We start from the raw sequence: 16,317 nt of genomic DNA on the forward strand, positions 1-16,317 counted from the left end.
CTCTGCTACACTTTATCATTTTATTGATGCAGCCTCTGGAGCTAATGGCTTTATGAAAGGAGTATTGCTTTTCTGCGCTGGGATGCAGTGAGCAGGAAGGATCTGTTTAATCTTAATGTTTAAATCCAAGGAGATGCTTTCCCTTTCAGGATGGGACAGATTAGGATTGCCTATTTTTGCTGTGATAAATCCTAGCAGAAGGCTTGAGTGTGGCAGTACCCTGAATCCTCCTTGTGCTCACCACCCTGCAGAGTGGCTGTGATCTGTCTCTGTCCCTGCCTCAATTTCCCTGTCTGTGAATGGGGATTACTGTTCTGAAGAACCTTGGGACTTACTGGTGAAAATGTAATTTAAGCCCTGCAATGTGCTAAGGACCCTGCCTGTCCCCACGCTTCCAGCTTCATTAGAAAGGTCTGAAAACTGCATTAATCATCTGTATTTCAACAATACAATGAGCTTCTCCAAAGCAAATAACCCCTTATCCCATATGTTCTTTGAGCATGGTCTGCCTGCTAAAAGCGTCTAGGAATCTCAAAGTTTGGCTGCAACACATCACTTCAAGCCATTTGCAGATCTTTGCTTCTGTTCCTCCCTGCAGCCACCAAGGAGTCTGTACACCTCAGAAAGCCTCTGAAGGGGATATGAAGTGTTCTGTCTGGTGTTGTGTGGACCCTGTCACCTGTCACCTGTGTGGATTGCTGCTCCAAACCAGGTGTCAGGGCAGGACAGAAGCCACAGAAGCAGCAAGGGAGAACAATGCAGGAAGCAGTTAGGTCTATTGTTTGGATTTTCACCAGAGGGTCGGTCACTATCTAGACCTGCTCAGCAGCAGGTCAGAGACTGAGTTACCATAGCAGGATGTAGTGGTTGAGCCTCCTTCCCAAGCTGGAATACAGGCAGACTTGCTGACCCTGTGAGAACAAACACAAGAGACAGATCCCAGATGCAAGATATGAGACCAAGAAGCAAGAGATTTAAATTCTGACACCTCCCCACTCACCAAGGGTAGCTGGAACCAGTTTCTATGCCCAGACAGGATGCAGAATTTTTAATGCTGATCGGCCTCTCTGGTTCTTGGTGATCCCTGAGTCATTACTACTTGGGCAAATACATGGGCCAATTTGAGAAGCTCAGCTAGTCCTGATGGAGCTGGGAGGTCCACTGTGGTACAGCAATCTGTCCAACTGAGCTTAATGAGAAATCTTGCAGCCTTTGCTTCAACCTTGACATTGCTGGTGCTCCTCAGTGGATGGAAATCCCAATCCAAAGGTCAGAGAAATCAGTGACAGAATTTCCATTGGTTCTGAAGAGCTTCAATCCCTCAAAAGGATTGTTTCATGGTCCATTTTCTGTCCTCCCTCCCCCTGCCCCCAGCATATCTTGTCCTTCAGTAATGCTGATAGCATGGTTTTGACAGCTGTTGACTGACCATATTCCCAGTTCTGGGAAGAAGCCCCCAGTGCCAGATATCTAGGGTACATCTAACCTTACTTTGCATCTCCTCAGCCTCCTTCTTGTTCCATTTCCTGCCTCTTCTCCTCCTGCATCCAATGCTTTTTATATCTTGTGGAAGCAGGTTGGCTCTAAACACACCCAAAATGTAGCTGCAGGCAGATTCTGCCCAAACCTTTGCACAACAAGGCTGCAGGAGAGTGAAGAGAGCAGGAAACAAAAGTGAAAAGCAATCTGGATATGTGGGAAGAGTATTGTGCTTTGGAGGTGTATTTTCTTTTTTACTTGTTTGTTTTGTAGCTTTGCAGATCCTTTCCTTGAAGCTTGTCACAGGAGGTACAGTTTGCTCTTGGCAGCAGGGTAGGAGACTGTGGGGATGAATTCCCACTAAGTGTCCAAGAAGTGCTCAGACTCAGCCTCTGTGCCCACAAATAGATGTACAGACCATTTTATGCACAATGAAAGAAGCTGCACCGAGAACTACAATGCCTAACCTAGTTTTTATTCATCCTATTTTGATCAAGGCCTCTAAAAGGTTTCTGGCTCTTTTAAAACTAAGGAAAATGTGGATAGATGCCCAGACGCTGTCCTGCTGACAGTGCACTTCTCTGACACATGTTCCATGCGCTGCTGAAACACTGATAGTGTTTTTTCACAGAGGTCTGCAATCTATTAGACAGCACTTACTGGTATGTTTTGATGTATCTGCCGATCCAAGGCTGAGCAGACCATAAACAATTATGAAATATTTGGCTACATGGCAAAGATCCTTTTAACCATCAATGTACATGTATTACACTGTTCATGATATAAATAATACACCTACACACACACAAAATCAGTGGCAATGATTCTGATAAATTGATTGTGTACCTTTGATCACGCTTGTTCCGCTCAGCCACACTATTTCATCTCCTAAGGGTGCTTCTCTCACTCCTAAACCTCCCATGAGGCTGTCAGCAGGAAACATCATTGAAGTAAGATCAACTGACACAAAACTGCTTCACTCCTTACCCGACATTGGGAAATTTCTCTCCCACCCACCCCATACAATTACACACAGAAAAGCAGACTAGACAATATTATGGACCAAAAATGAAGTTGAGGTCCAATTTTTTTTTGACCATGCAGGACAGAAAAAAGGGAATTTTATATGACAGGAAAAGGCAAATTCTCAGCCTTCTTCGAGGATCACTGACACCATCGTTGACTGTCAAATTGAGACACAGCAGACCTTAAAGTCATGATGTTTTTAGCTCCAACAAATGTAATTGACATGATTATTAGAGATGTAGAAAATTTGTTAATTGGATGTTTTCCTCTGTTTCAGTCCTGGACAGTTGAACTTACAGAAAGAAAGATTTAACTTAACAAAAAGGGGCCTGTAGGGAATATTTTCTGTTAATATTACCTTCTCTAATTGCAGTAAGGATTTTCTTTTTGAAGGAAGATGCACAAAATGCATGAGTGACATAAAGGGGTTTATTCACTTTTAGGTTTCCTTCCACAATTAGTTTATCTTAAAATCATTAATGTTGGAAAATACTACTAAGTTCATCAAGTCCAACCATTAATCCAGCACCATCATGTTCACCACTAAACCATGCCCCCAAATGCCATATCCACACAACTTTTGAATACTTCCAGGCATGGCAATTCCACCACTTATGTGAGCAGCCTATTTCCATGTCTGACCATCCTTTCAGTGAACAAGCTTTTCCTAATATCTAATCTAAGCCTCCCCTGGTACAACTTGAAGCCATTTCCTCTTGGCCTCTCACTTGTTACCTGGGAGAAGAGACTGACCCTGATCTCCTGTCAGGCAGTCGCAGAGGGCAATAAGGTCCCGCCTGAGTCTCCTTTTCTCCAGGTTAAACACCCCCAGCTCCCTCAGCTGCTCCTCATAAGAGTGGTCTTGGTTATTGTGCTAACCAAGAGTTTACACAGATTTATAGAGACTTTGGATCCAAGCACTGCTCTGCCATGTACGATGCATAGCTCCAAGCATTTTTGCAGTAAAATCTTTATGCAGTGCCTTATGCTGCAGGTGGAGTGGATTTCAAGTAGTGTCTGAGTACAGGTTTGAAGGGCTCCTCAGAGCTGTGTTCACAGAATTACCACTTTTAACCCCCGTAATTTAGAAAGCAGTTCATCTAAACACCAAAAAGACTCCTGAACAAAGATCCATTAAGCTTGGCAAACCCTTCTGGCTTATGTTTCTCTAGAAGTGTGCTTGCAAGGACTGAGATGATGTCAATGTGATAATGGCCTTTCCTATTTCAACCAGCACTCAGACAGGACTGCAGAAGTGATGTTAATGTTGTGTCTGCTTCATTAGTTCACCTACTGGCAGTTGCCTTGCTGAGATCACTGTTTTTTCCCTTTCTTTTATAGCTTTGTGTGCAACTTTCAGCATACAGATTATCAGTGTCCAAATTGTCCAAATGTTGTAGTTCATCAAGACCTTGTTTAGTTATCCGTGAAAAACTAGTCGCAAGCAACAGGGCAGGAAGAAAATTTTATTTTTCCCTTTCTCTTACATAAATATGTGTATGTGGTTCAAGTATTTAGACACACACACCATAGATTAGAAAATAACTAGTGCAAATGTTGTCATTTCCAACATGAAGCTGCTATCATGTAAGATCTTTAGAAATGTTTAAAGCCAAAACATGCTCAACTTATCATTAGCTCAAGAGGTAACACAGGACAGGAGAATTGCTGTTTACGGATGGACATGTGGTTTACATGGAGCCCATGCCTGGGTTTAGGACTGCGCACCAAGTTCTCTTCATCTTTCCTCCACATCAACACCAAAGGCTGCTTGGCAGACAGACCTCAATCTGCTGGTTATTCTTGAGTATCTGCTATTTTACAGCATTAAAGCTTTTTGTTCAGGAGACAGTTGATCTTGCATTACTATCAACCATTGCATTTTAAGAGAATGTCTGATTTTTAAAGTTGAAGATGAAGCTTGCAATCAAAGTGAGGAGCTCTAAAATCTTGGATGCCAGCAAGTAAATGAAGAAAGACATACATTTCCTATTAAAAAGAATTGAATGATATAACTCTTGGCTGAGGGCCATGGAACTGCTGTCAGCATTATTTCCGTGTACTAGGGCCAGAACTGAATGCACAGGGCCTGTCTGTGCTCTGGAACGAGCTAGTGAAGGCTTCAGCTGTGTGCCAGCTCAGCATGCCCAGCCCAGCCCTGGATGGGGTTCTGGATCATCTGGGTGATGACTGGCTGTGCTAATGGATGGCTCCTGGGCCAGTATGGCGTTGCCATGGCTGCACCCTTCCCTCTGCCCATGTCACGCTGGGCATGGTTCGGAAGCATCTGGAGCACTGGGAAGTCTCTGCATGAAGGGCCATCAGGAGATGAAGGAATCTACTATAGGGTTCCTTTTCCATTTTGTTTTGACAAAGGATTATTTCTTGCACCGTGTTGCTTTTAAGAGAGGGCTTTGTCTTAACCACAGAAATTGATATTTCCCCAAATGCTTGTCTTTTGTTGAGAAGTTTCCCTTTTTCATACCTCCTTTATAAGATGCTTGGATCCATTTCTGTGTGGTCAGCAAATAATTCCCACCAGCTGAAAAGGAAAAGGAAGAAAGTTTCAAATGTCAACTCCTATTTGACTGATTTGGCTGACTGTTGGACGATACGAAATTGTTCTGTCAATGTGAGGCACGTTCTTGGACAAGAAGACATGGATAGGAATTGAGGAAAATTCAATTGTACAGAAGGTTTTGCATATAATGTTCAAGATTAGATTAAAACAATGGCATATTGTGAGAGTGGTGTATTGTAAGACAAGCAATGCCAAAAAAAAAGATGACTAAAGCAGATGGGATTGATCACCTTCTGATTTTACTTCGTGTTCTTCATCAGTGGCCCAGAAGACCTAGACAACTACCTTGCACAGAGTACTAAGTCATCATTAGGTTATCTGAAACCAGCATTTTGGGCCATTTGAGACACTTGAGGGCACGTGAGACACCTGCGTGATGCTGGTGGATATGAGTGATGGCTGGAAGGTAGGCAGGAGAGTCAGGGGTGCATCACATGTCACAAGATATTTGTGATGGGCAATGAAACTCAACTCAAGGATGGGGTGCAGCTGCTGATTCAGACCCTTGCTTTTAGATATTGATAACATGAGTTGGGCATCCAAACTCTCACTGTAATCAGGGAAGACCTAATCCCTGTAAGCAATGGAGCCTAGAGAGAGAGTCAGGTGGACACATACAGATAGCTACTTACAGGAAACATGAATTAGTCTCTAGTCTCCATTGGCTGGGGTAAGACTTGGTTGTCTACTCATGACACGTAGTGCTATATGAGATGATTTGCAGTATCAAGATACCCATATATGGTGGGTAGATTGGAGCTTGACCTGAGACCTTCTGGAGAAGAAGACAGAGGATGGGCAGGATACCCTGGGACATACCAAACACCTGCACCATGTGAATCAAGTCTCTAAATCTCAATGGGTATGGAGGAATTTTGACATAAAGGTCACATGTGCACCTTAGGTGGCAGACATCCTCATAAAGCTGTCTCAATCTGCAACTTCTTTAACTTATAACTTTCAGATGGGAAAAATAAGAAATTTATTACTTTTAAATTTGATCTTTACCTTAAAGACCTCGTGTTAGTTCACAGGATCCCCTGAATTCCTAACTTCTCATGTTTTTAAGGCCTTTGAGAAGGAATAGAGTTATTATGTTATCAGCCAGGTCTTACCGTAGGAGTTAGCTGCAATTCAGGATACAGTTACAAAGCCAGTGCTCACATAACTGGAGAACACTTACCTGCTGGTTTTCTCAATTAAGAGTCTGCAAAGTTTAGAAATTACATCAAATGCCTGATCTCTTTCATAACACAGTGCATAATGCAAGTTCTGGTCACTCACTGAAGCCAGAACATTTAAATCTGTGACTTCCATAAATCAACCAGAACTAAGGCATGATTCCTGTGGAAAAACACAAGCCCTGAGTTTAAACTTTCCTTTGACAAAGAATTCTCCACAGCACTTGGTGACCTAATCTGTTGATTAACCCTTTCCCATTAAACCTTTCTGCTCAGGGTGTGCCAAATGCCAGCTTATAGACATTGGATCATACTGTAGGTTTGCCCATGAGAGTAGCCACCACTTTGTTCTTTCAATACCTGCATGAGGCACTCAGCATTTTATGTTTGTTCAATCACTTTGGCTTTATTTGCTTTTGGCTGCAAGTTTTTATATACCCACATGTGGCCTTAATAATTGTTTTCCTTAGCACTCCCTGCTTTTGTATAAAACCAATAGTCTTTGTTGTTAGATATTTACTCTGTCAGTGATGTACTGTCCTCATTAGTTGCTAATGTGCATGTATTTATGCAATCAACTTTATTAAATAACTCTTTTTCCATGTCATTGTCAAAAAAGTTAAATAACAGTAAAGTCTCATGGGATCTGGTCTGAGGATGTTTCCCTGGTTACCCTTGGATCTGAAATTTGTCGTTGCTACCATTTAACTCTTGTCCAACCATGTGCTGTTGTGTTTTTCCCATTTTTTGAGCCTGTGAGTGAAAGTGCCACGTATAAGGCCATTCTGATGCTTTCTGGGAATCTCTTGGATGAGCATGACAGCCTTTATCAACTCAACCTATGATTCCATCAATAAAAGTTAGCAAGTTATAGCTTGTCACAGTATTTTATGTACCAGAATCCTGAGAGAAGAAATCCCTTCTCTATCCAGTGACTTTTCAATAAGGACAGTCTGGTTCCTTGTCTTCAGGAGGAATGACACATAGAAGACAGCAGTAGCCCAACACCTTGTCATGCACAAGTTGGATTGGGTGGCAGTGGAGAGCTTCATCCTCACAGGGCTTTGCTGGGGCTGCTTGCTCTTCCTGCTTCCCAAGGAATGCTGCTGAAACACAGCTCAGGCCAACAGCTCAGTGGAACCACACCCTACCCATGGGAGCTGGACCAGGGGGCACTGCTACAGCTCACTCAGTCCCAGTGCTGTGCTTTCCCCTTCTGTCAGGTAATCACAGCAAATACCGACCCACCTGCTGTACTCTGATACTGCACAGAGTTAATTATTGCTAAAGCAGTCTTTTGGAAATGCAGAGCATTGTGAAGGCATGAAGTGTTATCACCATTAAATCAGTGTTAGTCTACAGCTCTGCTTAAATTTACAGCTGTCCTAGAAGATGTGAAAAAGACCATCACAAGAGGGGCTGGACTTCAGGCATACACTCAGTCTTTAGGACATGAGGCATAGTAGCACTTTCATCATGCAGTTTGAATAATTGCAGGATTATAGAAGATGTGGGACTGAAAGGTTACAAAATATTCACATTATTATACTACCTCCCTGCACTGTTTCAGCTCACAGACAGCAAAATCACTGAAGTTGAGGGAATGATATCAAGCTTAATTTGACAGAGAAATAACAGTAAAATAACAGTAATGTACCATATGCACAGTAAATTACTAGGACCTGGAAGGAGGAAAGGAAAAATCAAAGGTATATATATTGTTAGTGCAATAGAATACAACATGCATAAAATCAATAGTTAGGTTTAAAATACTGAAAATGTATTTTTGGTTCTGTCAGCCATCTGGGCAACTGGGTATTTAACAGATCTTAGATAGTATCAGAATGCAGTGCTGTTACAGTCATCTGCTTGTGCTCACATGGTTTTGTCATAAGGCTCCTGCTATTTTGTGAATCTTCGCTGGATCATCAGTGAACATCACTATCTTCAGCTTCTGTTTACTGCAGCTTCTGAATACTGTAAATTTTGCAGGCTTATAGGAATGATGCCAGAGGCTCTCAGAGTCTGGACTTGGTTAAAATTTGTGGTGCAGAGAAAAGAGAAAGGAGGTGGAGTGGAAATGAAGATCTCCATCTGGGGTAAATTAAGATAGTGCTACTCCAATCTATGGCAGCTCAAGACCACTTTAAGGAAAAAGCATATGCTGAGAGCTCATGGAGGTTAGCTCAGAGAGTCCCTGCTGAGTAGCCAGCCAGGTGGTATTTTAATCCTTTTGTTTTGTTTAGCTGAGAAATATGAATTAAGTTCCTTTTTCAATTAAGTTCAGTTTTGTTTCTTGCTCTCTACATGTACTGATAGAGCAGTGGTAAGAAGAAGAAGTCTACTTGTAAACCACCTACTTGCTTTTTCCAGATAAAAGTTTAGACTACCCCATTTGAGGTGGGGTAAGGTAAGAAAGGGTGATTCTAAGGCTGGTGATTTATTTCCTGACTTTAGAAGGAAAGAATTAATTTGCATATTGCAAACCCTGAGATATCCTTACCTAGATTTTGGGTTTCAGTCTCTATGTCCTTTAAGGAAAAAACACTAAAATGTTAAGGTGGTCCATAACCCTGTGTTCTGCCCTTCTTCTGGCTTCTTTCAAGTACATTCACAATAAACTTCATGTTATGAAGGACAACTCAAATTTTCCAAGATTTTAAGACAGTTTAGGGAAATGTATCAGTTCTAGTATCATAGAATGTCAGCCTTCACCTTCCAAGTGTGTGTGTTGGGGGCTTAGGTGGTTACAGCTTGGGAAATATTTGGTACTTCATGAATTTTGTGCATTTCTTGAACAGCTGTGCACCTCACCTCCTGTGCCACCATGAGGAATAGTCTCTTTAGACAACTAGCCTCAACAGGTATGCAAAGGAGAGCTTGCTAGTCAGCATTCACAAACTCTTTCCTTATTAAGGTTGAGGCCAGATTTAGTCCATCATCCCAGGGGATGCAGACTCAGGAAGACTACTGAGCATTTTCAGCAATTGCAGTAAGTATTTTCTTGAGGTCAGCAAATGCTTGTCTGAAAATGAGTTTTAGGATTACAGCTGGAATGCTTCAAATGGGATTGAAAAAAATGCATTGCTGTGTTTCCCTAGGTTTCCTGAGGTGTTATCCCAATGAATATGACAACTGAATCTGGAGTGATTTGTTGAGCCTGGATCTCAAAGCACCTCTGAGCTTGTATAGCATTCAGCTGGGCATCTGTGTTTGGGGTGATTTACTATCAGGATTACTTCCCACTTGTTTGTTGTACCTAAATCCTGATGCTGGCTTCAGCAGACAGCAAAAGCTACCTTTACTGGCATTGCATAGACTTACAGAACAGAGCTTTATTTTACTTTTCCTTTTTTTTTTTTTTTTTAATTTTTACTATTCAAATACCCTATTAGGTGTTTCTAAATCTAGAGCTTTTATACATCATCATGGATTTGTTAACAACTGTGTGCATCTGGCCTAAATTAGACCACCTATGAAGATAGCCTACAAAATCTAGATATTACCAGAGGAAACAGTGGAAAAGGCAGTTTACTACCAAAAAGAGAAACATTTTAAAGCCAGCCCACCAGCTAAGAGACCCTGGCAGTCCATAAAGAACTTTCAACAGAAACTGGAAAATGCATATGAAGGACTGGTATTGATCCCAATTCCACCAAAGGTAATTAACTGTGTTGACCTCGAGGTACTTGCTCTAGCCTTACTGCCGTGGGGCAGAATGAGACATAGAGAGCTAGATGCAGTTCTGAGCCCCTGTGAAGCCATTGAAGATTATGTGCTTAAAATTCACCTGCAAGAAGAGAAATCCATTAGAAAACCAAAATATTTCAAGAAATTTTTGGAGAACATTGAAAGCCTAGATCTCTACTAGAAGTAGCAGGCTGTAATAAATGTAAAACTTTGTGGCTTGTAGTGGGTTTGACCCACATAATAATCCGAAAAATAAAGGAAATGAAAGTAAAGATGCATACAATTAAAGTACTTCCTATTTCCTCTCTACAGAGCTGAGAAGTATTGATACCTCACACCTCACACAGAAGGACCACATGCTGTCCTATATAAACACTACCAGTCCAAGTTTGATTCTGTGGAGTTCAGGTTTGGCTCAAGAAATTAAGACTGCTTACAGCCCTATGCATTCCCACTTGGCTTCATCACCATTGCACAAAGCTAAGTGGGAATAACAACTCTTACAAACAGGGTTTATCTCTCCATTACTGAAAGAAAAGGGAGTGTATTATATTGTGGCAACCTGAGAACAGGAACTGAGGATCTGAGCTTAGAGTGCCAATGTTTTTTGCAGACTGCTGTTAGAGATCCTGTTACATGTCTGGTATTCTTTCAGCTAAATCATCACAGAGGATCTGCTGCTTGGTGCTTAGCTGTTGCTATTTGCTTTTAAGACTATTTAAGTGGTGAAATATTTGGAATAAGATTTGAGGTTGTGCATTCTTCCACCCTGCAGGATGAACAGAGTGGTCCAGCAGCCTTGGGGGGAAGCACAAGAAATGTGAGATTTTTCCTGGATCCTCTTTGATCTGAGGGTGTCTGGATGGGTGCCTCATCCTACAGACTCAGGTGATTGTAGTACTCTTGGGTGCTCCATTAGGTCCTCTGCTAAACCCTCGGGACAGCAGTTAGGGGACAGCAGCCAAGAGGCAGCAGTCGCTGACACGGAAGTTTAAAGGTGAGAAGGGGCTGTAGGTCATTAGCATCACCCGTTTTGGGTAGTCCTGCTTGTCATTTGTATGAATACTTGGTCCCTCTCACTTTAGGGTTTTGGCACAGATGAGGGAACAACAGTGAAAGACCAACTTAAGCTGCTTCAGAAGAAGGTGTAAGAAATCCTGTTAGGACAAATTGACTGTGAGAAAAGTTTACCTCCAAACTTTCTGATACAGTAGTTTGTTTATACCAATGGTTTATTGGTCAAAGGGATATCCCAAGCCTAGAAGGTTAATGAGTTAATGTGGTGGAGACGTGTTGGCACCTGAAGAGTGTTACCATCTTGTCCATCCCCTTTGGACTGTCCAGTCCAGGCTCTGTGGTACAGCTACAAACCAAGATGAAGGACTGAGCTTGTACCCTTGAGTCAAGGACAGGAGTCATTCAGACATGAAAACATGAATCACACAGACTGGCTCACTGTCATGGTGCACTGTCCTGAGCAAGAAGCACTTCACCTTGTGCTCCTCCAAAGCCCCAAATCCCTCTGGTAAAGCAGGCATCATGCAGGTGGGCTCTTACTCTTACTCCTTTCCTCACAGAGTGGTCTTTATCTCTGCTTCAGACAGAATGGCAGATGTCTGTTTACTAAAAATAGTGGATAATACAGAGGCAGCTGGGTCAAGGACAGTGCAGGAAGGGCATTCATGTTACCAGTTCTGATCTAGGGGATACTGGTGCTTAGGGGTGAATGTGAAATATGAAAGAGACAAGTGCTTACATTCCAGCAGATAACTATGCTCTGGCTACACTTACCATTTTCTAGCACCCACCTGTAGTTCATTTCATCCCTGGTTTGAGTTTCTTGAAGACACAGGGTGAAGGGCAAAATGGTCTTGTTTCTCTGAGACCTAAACATGAGTAAACTGCACAGGAGAGCCTGTGGACACAGCCCTAGTGAGAAGGAAAGAGGTGAATTTCCATATCCCTGGAGCAACAGGAAACTCCTCACACAGAATCACTTGGCATGAGAGACTCTGCAGAGTGGAACCTTGTCTGGGGAAAGGCACAAAACCACTCCATGGTTTTCTATCTCCTGTTTCCCTGGTAGCTCACAGCAGCTCCCATCTTGTGCTGGTTTTGCATTAATTGATTTGTGGTGAAGAAGGGAAAAGTTAGCCATGGAAGTGGCTTAAGTTTAACAAAGAGTGTAGAGAAACTGGAGACAAGCAGGGAAGATGTGAATAGGACCACAACACTGTTGTGATCTGTTAAGAAAGGTGAAGATTCCTAAGCCCACTCACTGAATCTGTCACTTCTTTATGTCCATGGCACTTGTGAAAAGATCTCAAGGAACAGACCAAGTAAAAACCACCAGTGCCAATGTCATCTAGTTTAGGCAAGGTCCCAGTGAGATGACCCCAGCTAAATTTGGATAAAAGTACCTCTAGACTGAAGGAAAAAAATCAATCTGTAGTCCTATTCTGCAGTCATTCAGCCTTTCAGGGCTTGGAGAGTAAGAAGCTGATTTCCATCTGCAGATGGCACTTGTGAGGATAATGCAAACAATTCTGGACTGCAGTATTGTCTGTGGCTGATGTTGACTGGCACCTGCTCTGAGCTCAGTTTCCTGTGAACTACCACAGGAAAATTCGTGCTTTCTGCTGAATACCACCTGGGTTCACAGTGAAGAAGAAGATCCAGCAGTGATTCTATTTTGGAGCAGGAATCAAGGACCAGCGGCTGAGGAAAGGGGAAATATAGTAGATAAGGTCATTTAGTGTCTGGGAAAGAGGTAGCAGCCACTCTGGGGATCAGCATGTGCTGGAGGCAGATTTTTTAAGTAGCGTGAAGGCAATGTCTGATTTTACCAGGCAATTTGCCTAGAGTAGACCCAACTCTCCTGGACAGGGTGGTAGAGGTGCAAACAGAGAGGTTCTGCTACGTAGAACATAAAGGGATTTTGGTAGGGTGCAGGATGGCCGTGTCTACCCAAGCTAGTTACATTCGTTTTGGTGAGTGTTACTGCTTCTTGACCAAACCTGCATGCATATGTGATGAACTTTGAAGGAAACCATTGTTTTCTTGTAGAAACAGGACTAACTTGTCCTTCAAATATTTGTCTCATTCCTGCACAGATTCAGACTTGATGGCCTGCTGTAACCAGTGAGGGCTAGGCAGGGACCCTAAATGTCCCACTTTTAAAGATAAAATTCAGCCAGCTGTGGTGGAGGATTATTCCTGAGCTCTGCCCAGCTCCTGAGGGGCTCAGGTGGAACAGGACATGGAAATACTCAGACATACTCAGCTGGAGCAAGAGAACCTGGCTCCTAACTTGTGAGCCAGTAGTTTGGACCTGGAGCCCCAAAACTGCTGTGTGTGAGGGAAGAGGCAGTTGTCCTCACCAAATGCTTGGAAGAAGCAGAAAGGGTGTTATTTGTGCTGCTTCAAATTTGTGAACTCTGAGTTCTATCAACACTTAGGTACTTTTTGAACTGTTGTCCTCCTAAACTCCCACAGCAGAACATACACTGCCTGTTGCCATCAGCTTTCAACAGAGTTTCCTTGCGAGCAGAAAGAATATGCCTCATTTTAGATCTTTCAGATATTTTACTGGCCTACACTGGATTTTTCACCAGTGACTTTTTTTTTCATGGTAAACACAGCAAACAATTCTTGTTCAAGAGCTTGGCCATCTCCCAGATTGGGTGTATAAAGTTGTTCACAGAAGTACACAGCAAAATCTTTGCTTAATTGGTGGAACCCCCCCCCCCCACCCCGCCCCAAACTATTGTTAGTGCTGCTTTTGCCCTTGGTTTATAACTCCTAGTATTCTGAGATGTAGGGTGCCAGCTCAGAATCAGTTTAGGTATCCAGTTTTTCTCCACCGAGGGATCCCCAAAATCCTGTTATACCACTCAGATCACACCAACAGCTCCATCTACATTCATAATCTGATTTCTGTCTAGCAATTGCTTCAGAGGTTTGCTACTGTGAGGCTATGCTAGAAGTGATCCAGAAGAGCAGTACAGGGCGTACTGGAGAAGCCACAGATGCCTGTACTTCCCATCGCAGGCAGAAGAAAAATTCCCCTTCTGCCCTTGCTACTGAGGTTCCCTTTCTACCAGAGCACGAGTAATGCATCCTCTTGCCAGGTAAGTAACTTTAGCTACTTGATATAAAATACATTTATTATTTTTTCAATGGCTAAGCAAAAAATAAAAAGCCTTGCTAATTGCTTCCCAGGTGTTGCTATTTGCATTTGCAAGACAGGGAGAACTGATGCTGTGGGTCTCAGATGTGAAACTGCTCTTCTGAGGGCCCGTCTGACCCTGCTCCCCACCTTTCTCCTCCCCTCCCACAGACTGCAGCAGCACCTATCGCTGCATGGAGCAATCCTTGATGTTGGGCTCTGAGGTGCAGGTGAACTAATTGGGCTTAAACCTTGTCTAGCATTTTTTCAAATAGTATGGTGTGTTGTGTGTCCCAGGCCACTGAGCAAACACCTCACTACCTCTGTGTGGAGGCCAGTAACTTACATCTGGATAAAGCACACCTCATGTATTTTGACTCCCTTTTAATTCTTCTGAGCAGAGGTTTCCAGTTTTTATGTCTTTTCATGTCCTGCTGAGCACAATAGCCAGCCGAGACCACCCATTTTCCTTGGCAAGGGTCCTTACCCATTCCAGTCAGAGCTACCTCTCAGTTTTCTTCTTGATAAATTGCGCAGCACAAGACTCACATCATTCTCCTTGCAGGGATTTCTCCTTACCCTCACATTGTTTGTGTTAGTATTTTTTTTGCCACCTCTACACAATTTTTTTTCAAAAGCCCTTTTAAAGGGCTGACATTTAACTCAAATACAGTTTTATGGTACTTATCAAATCCGTATGAAAAGGTAAAATCACCTTCCTTTGTTGTAATCACCATTCTCTTGTTTAAATATCCAAAGGTCATTTAACCAGTCTTGCTACATGCTTTGGAGAGGTGCTTCTCTTTTCTGGTTCTAAATCATCTGAGCTCTGAATCATCTGAGCTTTGCTCGGTACACTGGCAGATACAAATCAGGCCTTATTAAAGCATATTTTGTTTGAATGAATCCTAATTGCTTTGTACAATGATCTCATTATTTATTATTCTGGTTGTATTGGACCACCCCCACGTCATATCAGCGGAGTCTTTATGGTTCATTCCAGACAGCTGATGGACCTACTGGGGCACTAGCTGGACATCCATCCTGCTTTCCTGGTGGTGTCTATTAGCTGTTTGCAGACCTGGATAAAGCCATTAAGTTTACCAGCAGAGCCATCTCACTAATGAACCTCTTCACATTAATTCAGAGGCTTACACCCTTTGGGAAGGGGTGTGCAAATCTTTCTATCTCCCCAAGGCTTTTCCATCCCAACACTGAACCTTCTTGCTTCAAAAAACCAAAACCCTTCCCATGCTGAATTTTCACCCTGGAAACATTAAATGTGTTGATTGTTTTTATTGATTTCAAGTGAAATACAGTCAGAAAGTGCACAGATGTCTGCAGATTAAAGATCCAAATATGAGGAGGCAATCTGACCTAAGTTTTGAGAAGAAATGCACTTGTCCCTGCTGTTTTCACCACTGTTGTGTTTATCAGAGTGGATCATGCCCAGAGCCTGTGGGAAACTCCCTGGCAGCCCCAGGCGGCACCAGCACGGGTGCAGGAGCTGTGGCTGGCTTCTTGGCCAGGCTCTGGACCACAGAAACATGGCATGCAGAGAACTTCTCAGCCCTCCCTTGCTGGTAGGAAGGGAAGGAGCCCAGCAAGCAGCCAGATATGCTCTATGCCTCAAGGAGCCTCCCAGGCCAAGCAGGAGACAAAGGGAACGCACCAGGGATACAGTAAAACCCCAAGGATGATGTGAAGCTCTATAAAAGCAATGTGGGTGCATCAGCTGATTCAACATGGCTGATGTTCTTCACCTCAGATCTGGAAGAAAAGACGACTCTTGCTGGGACAAGGAGGCTTGTGCTAAGTAGCAATTATTTTAGTAGTAAAAGACTGGCTTCTGGGAGCTTCTTCCAGCAGAATGGAGTTCTCCTTTCCATCTCCCTCTGTTCATCGTTGCTCCTTTTCGTAAGGGAGTGGGCAGGTGAGCGTGGGTGGCTGGTGTGCAGACTGAGCACATCATTGCAAATTATCTGCAAGCTTCAGGTAAAATGTAGATCAGAAAGTATCATATAGCAGGAGCTGTTTTTCATATTTAGATAAGCGAGGCTTGATGTGGGATTTGATGAGATTTCTGTACTGTTACTGTAGCACCTGGTTCCCACTAAGAAAACACTGAAAACCAAAAGTAAAATCTCCCTGGTGGGGTCTTGAAATGTCTGTATCAGGCTGGGGCCATTTTC

This window comes from Vidua chalybeata, chromosome 2 (genome assembly GCF_026979565.1).
Source record: "Vidua chalybeata isolate OUT-0048 chromosome 2, bVidCha1 merged haplotype, whole genome shotgun sequence".
Lineage (NCBI taxonomy): Eukaryota > Metazoa > Chordata > Aves > Passeriformes > Viduidae > Vidua > Vidua chalybeata.